This window comes from Canis lupus, chromosome 6, assembly GCF_048164855.1.
Source record: "Canis lupus baileyi chromosome 6, mCanLup2.hap1, whole genome shotgun sequence".
NCBI classification, from domain to species: Eukaryota; Metazoa; Chordata; class Mammalia; order Carnivora; family Canidae; genus Canis; species Canis lupus.
The window spans coordinates 19,935,332-19,943,979 of NC_132843.1; the positions used below are offsets into that span (position 1 = coordinate 19,935,332).

General features: G+C 36.7%; 1 long non-coding RNA gene across 1 annotated transcript; it reads right to left on the bottom strand.

Moving 5' to 3' along the window:
- Window positions 1–462: 462 nt before the first annotated feature.
- LOC140634665 (uncharacterized) lies at window positions 463–8,373 on the bottom strand. Its single transcript, XR_012032066.1, has 3 exons — window positions 8,214–8,373; window positions 4,770–4,902; window positions 463–952 (listed from the first exon to the last, which is right to left on the bottom strand). It is a non-coding gene; the product is annotated as an uncharacterized lncRNA (long non-coding RNA).
- Window positions 8,374–8,648: the final 275 nt, after the last annotated feature.

Consider the following 8,648-nt stretch of genomic DNA (forward strand, 5'->3'; position numbering starts at 1 on the left):
CCATCAAAAAAGTCCGAATCACTCTAGTACTTTATGGTAATACATACAAAACTCTAAGAAATCTATAAAAACTTCTTGAAGTAATTAATGAGTTTAGAAAAGTCACAGGACACAAGAAAATATGCAAAACCAATTATATTTCTATATAGTAGTAGTGAGCAGTTGGGAATTGAAATTTAAGACAGTACTATATGCAATAGTGCCAAAAATTGAAATAGTTAGATATGTATCTCACAAAATACACACAGAATCCATTGTGGAATACTAAAATTCTCTGATGAAGATATAGACTAGATCTGTTGAATTTATATTGAATCCTTATTAAACTAAATTGAGAAACATTGTAGTTCCATGACATAAGCCAGCCTTATTTGTGAAAGCGACTTACAGGTAAGGCCTTTGGTCCTCATGCCAGGAAGAGGAAAGGCAGGGATGTAGGGAAATAAATGAATTACACAAATGTATGTAAAAAAAGGCTATTTATTCAAAACTCATCATAGCAAGAGATTCAACCATCATCATTTGTGCATGGCAGAGACTCAGAGGCAGAGGAGGTGTGGGAACGTCATATAGTGATAAAAGGGGAAGGTTTCATGTATGCTCTGTCAGAAGACTGTTGGCATGAGGAAGTTGGAGGTGGATAGCTAGAAACAGGGCATCCTATGTGATCGATTTCAGAAGCATATTTGGCGTTCTCATATTGGTCCTGAAGTTGGAAGCAAGAGCCAAAACATAAGGAAGCTGGAAGTCATGGCCACATCTTGACTATTTGGGGTCCATTGCTGAGAGATTGGTGTTTGGCTTCCTGGGCTGGTTACTACAGAAATTGCGGGTTAGTGTTCTGTTGCCATATATGTTCGGGCCATTGGCCATTTGTATATTCATCTCTCAGATGGCATTCTGAGGAAAAGACACTGGAAATCCTCTGAATATATGAGCAGTCCTCGGCCAGCTAAACACACAGGAAAAGAATATTCTAGGCCTAAGGTACAGCTTTGCAAAAACAGTGAATCCTGTTTTATGTCTTGACGGAATGATTGCTTATAAGTTCTACACACCATAACCATATAAATGATGCAGTGGTGACATTACATAGCATACACTTTATAAAAATATAACCAATTCTATATTTTATTTGTATAAAGCACTTATCATTCTACATTTTCCTTATTTTGAGATTGAATTTGCCACGAGGGACTTCTACATTCTATTTTTAATTCCCTCCACTCCAGGATGATACTCTTATACTCTAACAATACTGTCAATCATTTGAATTTATAAAAGTCTCTGCTCCCCTCCTCCCACAGAAGTTATTCAGTCCACACAGAGCCAGCTCAACTGTCAAATTCTAAAAGAGCCATCAAATGGTCATCAGGTTCTCTATAGCTTTACTTTGTGGAATTAGGCAGACAATAATCAGTTCTATTGTGTATTACCAAAGGCAAAATTTGATACCCGATTATGTTCCATTCTCCATAATGAGCAATAGTTATGAAAACTGCTGGTTAGAAGAATTATTGACAGCAAAAGTATAGAATGCTCATCATTTGAAGAGCTTAACAGTTACCCTTGCTTCTGTTCGATGGCTTCTAAGATATTTCTACTTTGGTTTCTTCTAATGGCTTGTTAACCTTCTACTTTAAAAAAAAATTATTTATTTATTCATGAGAGACACACAGAGAGAGGCAGAGACACAGGCAGAGGGAGAAAGAGGCTCCCTGCGGGGAGCCCGATGTGGGACTCGATCCCAGGTCTCCAGGACTACACCCTGGGCTGAAGGCAGGTGCTCAACTGCTGAACCACTCGGGCATCCCACTTTTTATTTTGGAACCTCTTTTGACTCTTAAATTTTTCTGCAGATTCTCATAATCTACTTAAAATATGAGATAAGTAATTGATAAAGTTGGCTTTCATCTTAAAGAGGTGAGGAAATTCTTCCTTATCATTACAAGAAATATGAAAGACATCTAATGATTTTTTTTTCTTGTAAGACCTGTGTTATTCAAAGACAGTAGTAGTTTTCTGTCAACCATGGCTCAGCTTTTACTATCTTGTTTTCCAGCAACACCTTCCAGGTTAACTCCTCAAACATGACCTCTCCTCCCACCACGATTAGAGGTATGTAGCATCTAGCTCATATATAGACCATTTCCTTTAGGAAATCATCTCTGGAAATGAAGTGACACTGTGGCCTTGAGTAACTAAGGTTTGCGCCATACGTTTTCATGCTGCCCAAACATCAATCAGACACATATCCTGATTATCTACAATGCTGCATAACCAAAGCCACAGTTGAGATTTCTCCATGCATACACTGGGAATAACAGGAGGAGAGTAGAATGTTTCCCTGCCGTTAGATGCAGCTGTAGTCAGACACTCAACCATACCCATGTCCAGGCTCCTGTGCCGGGAACTTCTATGCTTGGGTCCTGGCATGCTTCTGGGCTGAGACCGAGCCACTCCCATAATTGGGCAACTTCTGTGTATGTCCCTGGTTCAGATTTCACCTGCAAACCCTCCAGTCTGAGGTCCGTACTTCATGTCCAGGATTAGTATCTTTGTAGAGTATCTAAGAATCCCAGTATCAAGGCCACCCAGGGAGGTGAGAAGCTTCAACTGTGGACTTGTAATTTTCCCTTATGGATCTTACTAAGGACAACAACTGAACAATAATAGTTTTCAATATCAGTGCTTGCTGGTATATTTGCATTTTCAACACACATGCAATACATATGCACCAACACAACACTCTGAGTTGAGTGTGACAAAATCCCACAGCTGTTCCACTTCATGATTCTTTTGATAGGAAAGAATAAAAGCCAGCTTTTCTGTCATCTTCCGGGTCTCATTACTGATGTCCATGCACATGTGCTTGAATGACATCATGCCTATCTCCACATTAATGGGAAATAACTGATAGTGTCCTTTTTTTATTCTAAAGATTTTATTTATTTATTCATGAGAGACATACAAAGAGAGGCAGAGACACAGGCAGAGGGAAGCAGGCTCCCCACAGGGAACTCGATGTGGGACTCGATCCCAGGACCCCAGGATCACAACCTGAGCCAAAGGCTGATGCTCAACCACTGAGCCACCCAGGAGTCCCTGATAATGTCCTTATAATCAAATCTATACTTAGATAAAAACACAACTACTTTTTCTCATGGAAACTTCACAGGAATATAACTTTGCCTAAAATAGAGACCAAGTTGTGTGTGATCTCTCATATCAAGCAGCTCTCATGAATCACAGTGTCCAAAACATCTGTGTTTCAGAAGAGGACCAGGATTTTCTATACAGGATTATAAATCTTGTTCTGATCTTTTCCCCTCAAACAATGGAACAGTTTGTCTTAGGGATGAATTGATGACTCCACATCTGAGATAATAGCTATTGTACCTCTTAAAGTTTGGAGGTTAAAACAACAGCAACAACAACAACAGTAGGAAGAGCCGCAAAAACTTACACCAGGCCAAGAAAACTGAGAGTACTCACACTGTAATTATTTGCTTAGATGTCTGTGGCACACTCAAATTCCAAAGGGCAAGAATGTGTTGAATTCATAGTTGTGTCCCCAGAATCTAGCTGGGTCTGAATAAATGTTCATGGAATAAATAAATAAGTTAAAGTTCTTCCCCTCACCATTGGACTCCAACACCTACCCCTCTCTTTCTTTTATCCAATCATTACTTATGTCTTAGTAAGCCCACTATCTTTTCCCCAACTGATCTCTTCTTCTCCCAAATGCTGTATTTGGTTGAGACTGTTTTGTGCCTGTGCTATAATGACAGTCTCCTACCCAGCTTCCCTGCATCTCCCCACCTGAGGGCACACTGCCACCGGTTATCTCACTCTTCTGGAAATCCAACTTTCTTACTCCTGGTCTTAAAAACCTTCCAAAATTTCCCCATGGCCTGCACAGTGATTTAAAACCTGTTGTTGTTTTTCAGAACACTAGGGTTTCAGAGTAACAATTCCAACATTCTTCATTTGATTCAAATCTAATCTTTTTAAAGATATATGCTATTTTTAAACGTGGCACCAGAACTACCCCTTCTGGTCAGATACTTCTTCTAAGAACAACAAAAACTCTGTACATTATATCAAAAACGAACATAAGAAAACTCAGAAGTGAGAGGGAAGAAGTAGGACAGAAGTAGGACCTACAACATGGCATTGTGGTGAGTTCCCTGAGTATTCCTCTTGTCTCCTATATCTCATACTCAAGCTAAAGAAGTGGGCAACTCAAAATGCCAAAAAGTACAGACAAAAATTTCTCTAACAAAGCCTGCTCTCTAGCCATAGGACCAGGAAAGGGAAAACCCAGATACACAAAAAAATCCTTTGGAAAATAATATATCTGCCTTAGCAAGACATCACAGAGACAAACGTGGTCCTTCTCCAATCCATGACAGCAAAAGCCAAATGGGGAGTTTAAACATTATCCCTCATAAGCCTGTAATGAAGCCTCCAAATACTGAACACTAGTGGGTGATGTCAGAGAAAGTCAAGTAGGATTCTGAGACTTTCACATCCACTAGGCAACAAATGACTTCCCCCAAGATGTCAGTGGAGTCCACATGGGGAGTTTGGATTTCTTTCTCCATTTGGCAGTAAGGATACAACTTTCCCTATCACCACTGGGAGAATAACAAAGGAGGCCAAGTGGAGAGTAGGTCTTTCATTACAGCCCACCTGTAGTGAAGCTAACGCCCTTTCTTATGGTGTCAGTGTAGGCAATGTGGAGAGCAGTATCAAAGCATTCTTACCTCTCCCAGTCAGGGAGCTTCAGTAGAGGTCTAGCTGGCAGCTGGAACTCCCACTTCCACCTGTCAGTAACTAGGAATCCTTACCTCTGGTGCCAGTGGATGCAGAATGGGAAATCTGGACTACTACTTTCACCTGGTAGTAATGAGACAGAACCACATCAACCCTTTCCATGCCAAGGCAGTGTTAAAGGATGCAAATTAAAACAAAAGATTTAAATAAAAGTCTGAAATCATTATATAATAACCAAAAAAAAGTTCAGATTTCAGTTGAAAACCACTTTTTATGCTACAAACCAGGAAGATACAAAAAAATGAATGGAAAAAGACAATAAATAGACAACATCGAAATGACAGAGAAATTAAAATTATCTGCAAAGCTGCCATCATAAAAATACCTCCATAAGCAAGTCTAAGAATTCTTGAAACCTGTGAAAAAATAAGACATTTCAACAAAGAAACAGAAGATATAAAGAACCAAATGGAGATTTTAGAACTGAAAATACAATAAACAAAATAAAACAGTCAATGGATGGACTTACTAACAGAGTAGACTGGACAGAAGAAAGGATTAAAGATAAAACAATGGAAATGACACAATCTGAATGAAAGAGAGAAAATAGGTAAAAGAAAACTCCAAAAAATGAAAGAAGAGAGACTCAGGGACCCATGAGACCACACTGAAAGATCTAACATTTGTGTAATCAAAGTCCCAAAAAGACTAAAAGAACAAAGATAGGACTTATTAAGTACTCATAGAAATAATGGTGAAAATTCCTCCCAATTTGGCAAAATTCATAAACCTACAACTCAAGAATCTGAGCAAATTCCAAATAACATAAACCCAAAAATGTACACTAAGAAACAGTATGGTCTAACTTCTGAAAACTAAAGACATAGAAAAAAATTCTTGAAAACAACAAGAGAGAAAAAGCATCTCACCTACAGGAGAAAAACAATTTCATTAGTTGTGGTTTTCTGTCCTGGAATTGTGGAGGCTGGAAGGAAGTTACACAGATTTGTCAAGCACTGAAAGAAAGGAACTTCCAGTCCAGAATCCTATTTCCAGCAAAAATACCTTTTGGGAATGAAGTAGTACTCAAGATTTCTCAAGTGAAGAAAAACAGAGGATTTGCCACCAATAGATTTTCCCTAAAAGAATAAGTAAAGGAAATTCTATCAACAGAAAGGAAACAACAAACAAAATTCCAAAGGAATTTTGGAACATAAATAAGAGAATAAAGAATATGGTAAACAAAAGTAGGGGTAAATATCATACCCTCTCCTTCTTCCTTCTCTTCCTGAGTTTTAAGGCAATTATACTACAAACAAGTGAAGTTAAGGAAATATAAAGGAAGATATGTCTTCTATACTTATCTGGTAAAATGATGAAACCATATGTATTTTATGTGTATATGTTATATATATGTAAATATATGTATAAAACATCTAGAGCAACTACTAAAACTCTATATAAAGAAAAACAGTCACATAGTTATAGACAAACATTATAGATAAGCCAAAAATGGAATTCTCAAAATGGTACAAGCAACCTTATGAAGTCAAGAAAAGAAATCAAAGTCATTAATTATACATCAGTGGATTAGATAACCCGAGTTAAACACCTGAGCAGAGACCTGAAACCATAAAACTCCTAAAATAAAACATCAATGGTAAACTCCTCGACATTGTGCTTGGCAATTATTATTTTGTATTTGACACCAAAGGCAAAGGCAACCAAATGAAAAATAAACACGTGGGACTACATCAAACTGAAAGCTTTTGTACAGCGGAGTAAACCATCAACAAAAGAAAATCTATGTAATGGGAAAAATATTTGCAAATCAGATGTTCAATAAATAGTTAACATCTAAAATATATAAAGTACTCATAGAACTCAATGGCAAAAGGAGTAGCTCAATGTTAATGTGAGAAAAGAACATAGACATTTTTTTCTGAAAAAGATATACAAATAGCCAACGAGTACATGAAAAGGTGCTCATCATCACTGATCACCAGGGAAATTTGAATCAAAATCACTATGAGATATAACTTCACACTTGTTAAGATGGCTATTACCAAAAAGACAAGGAATAACAAGTGTTGGTGAGGATATGAGAAAAAGGAAACCTTTGTGCACTGTTGGTGGGAATGTAAACTTGCACAGCTATACTAGAGAACAGGTTAGAGGTTTCTCAAAAAACTAAAAATATTTAACAACTATACTATCCAGAAATCCTACTTCAGAGTGTATATCCAAAGGAAATGAAATCAATCGTTAAGAGATACCTATACTACCATGTTCACTGCTGCATTATTTACAACAGCTAAAGTATGGAAACAAATGTCTATCAATGAGAGAATGAATAAAGAAAATGTAGAATACATATACAATGGAATATTATTCAACCTTACAAAGTAGGAAGTCCTCCCATTTATGACAACATGGATAAACTTGGAAGACATTATACTGAGTAAATCAGCCAGGCAGAGAAAGAAAAATACTGCATGGTTTCACTCATAAGTGGAATTAAAAAATAAAGTTAAACTCATAGAAACAGAGAGTAGAAGGGTGGTTTCCAGTGGGTGAGGCAGGTGGGAGAAGTTGGGAAAGATTAATTAAAGGATACAAACTTTCAACTATAAGATGAATAAGGTATGAGTATCTAGTATGTAACATGGTGACTATAGTTGATAATACTGTATTTTAGTTTAGTTTAAAGATTTTATTTATTTATTTAAGAGAGAGACAAAGATAGTGATAGAGATAGTGGAGAGAGCATGAGCAGGGTGGAGAAGAAGCAGCCTCCTCGCTGAGCAGGGAGCCTGATACAGGGCTTGATCCCAGGACCCTGAGATCATAACCAGAGCTGAAGGCAGATACTTAATCACTGAGTCACCCATGTGCCCAGATAATACTGTATTTTATAATTGAAATTTGTTAAGTGAGTAGAACTTAAGTGTTCTCAAAAAAGAAAAAATTAGAAAGGTAAATATGTGACATGATGGATGTGCTAATTAACTCAATTATGAAAATCTTTTCATAGTGTATACATACACCAAATCATTATGTTTTAAGCTTTAAATATATTATGATCTTGTCAATTACATAAATAAAGGTAAAAAAAGAAAATGTGATCCAACTATATACTTCTATAAGAAGTTCATTTCAAATATAGCCATTTAAGCAAAGTGAAAGTAAGAGGAGGAAGAAAGGCATAGCGTAGGAAAATTAATCAAAAGAACATAGAAGTGGCTTTCTACTTTTATCTTATTATTATTATTATACTATTATTATACTACTATTATGATATTAATAATAAAAAAGTGAACTTTAGAGGAAAGAGAATTACCAGAGAAACAAAAGGACATTATATAGTAATATAAGGATCAATCCATCAAGAAGACAATAATCCTAAATATGTCTGCACCCAACAACAAACTCACAAAGTATGTGGAGCAAATACTGATAGAACTTAAAGGAGCAACAGACAAATCCACAACTGTAGTTGTAGTTGGAGACTTCAATCTCTCTCTCTTTCAGTTTTGATAGAATTAGAGCAAAAACCAACAAGGATGTAAAGTAACTCATAACCTATGGAATCTAATTGGCATTTATAGAACATTCCATCCAATGACAGCAGACTACACATTCTTTTCAATTGTCCAGAGCACATGTACCAATGTAGACCACATTCTGAGCCATAAACAAACTGAACAAATTTAAAATAATTGAAATCATACAGTGTGTTCTGTAATCACAATGAAATCAAACTAGAAATCAGTAACAGAAAGGCAACAGGAATATCTCCAAACGCTTGGAAACTAAACAGCACCTGTATATGATCCATGAGTCAAAGAGGAAATCTCAAGGGAAGGTAA